Source organism: Haplochromis burtoni, unplaced genomic scaffold (genome assembly GCF_018398535.1).
Source record: "Haplochromis burtoni strain Fernald_Lab_line unplaced genomic scaffold, NCSU_Asbu1 Contig_8, whole genome shotgun sequence".
NCBI lineage: Eukaryota > Metazoa > Chordata > Actinopteri > Cichliformes > Cichlidae > Haplochromis > Haplochromis burtoni.
This window is the reverse complement of record NW_024582369.1, coordinates 4,803,397-4,804,474: the sequence shown is the minus strand read 5'-3', so window position 1 is coordinate 4,804,474 and position 1,078 is coordinate 4,803,397.

The following is a 1,078-nucleotide window of genomic DNA, read 5'->3' as shown; positions in this document are numbered from 1 at the left end:
TTTTTTTTTATTTCTTTACTTAACTACATTGATTTGACAGCTGTTGTTGGTTTGAATTAGAGAATGTATAATTTTGTGCTTACACATCAATTGCCTTCCACTTTTCTTCAGGGACACCTGAGCGAGAGCCCATCCCAGCTGACATGGAGCAAGAGGCAGGGTAGAACCTGTACAGGTCACCAGGCTGTTGTAGTTCTAACCCAGAAAGGTGGACAGCTGTTCATGCTCACAATTACACCTTTGCCCAATTCAGAATCACCAATTAATCTTCCCCCATACATATCACTGGATTGAAGCCATGCAAACACATGGATGACATGCAAATTTTACACAGAAAGGCCCCAGCCTGGATTCAAACCCTGGACTTTCTTGATGTGAGACAGCAATGCCAACCACTGTTCCACCATGCCACCCCATTAAAAAGTTTCACACAATAATTCCTCAGCATTATTATGTCATATTTGTACACATATATGTACAAATATATCTTAACACTCCTAAATGGCAAAAAGGTGTCACCCACTTGCATTTACGATTAGTCACTGTAGCCTCAGTTTACTGCTCTTTGTTGACTTCTACTTCTGTTTTCAACTGTAGTTCTGAGGTACTTGTGCTACATTTGAAATTTTTATTACTTCACAATGCTACTGCGCTATTGTATATTTTAGAGGGCAATGCTTTTTTTTAAAAATGCTAAATTTCTTAGAAACACAACTACTTCATTAAATACAACAAAAATATATCTGTAGTAAAAAAAAAAAGAGGAAGAATTTGGGCAATATCACGAAGTCATTGAATGCACATGTTTGATACTGTATAGGAAATAAAGATTCTGATGGTAGAACTTATACTACATAATCCAAGACTTTTTTCTTTATTAAGTAGCCTATACACAATCTCACCATACATAAAACTGAACGCATTTAAGTAAAGGTTCACATTGTATAAGACATTCAGTGGGAAAGACTTTGAGTGGAATTGTACAACAGCAAGAATAACTTTGGTTTAAAGAATAAAACTGAGGCAAGGTGGCCACCAGAGATGGGCAGTAACGCGTTACTTGTAAAGCGTTACTGCC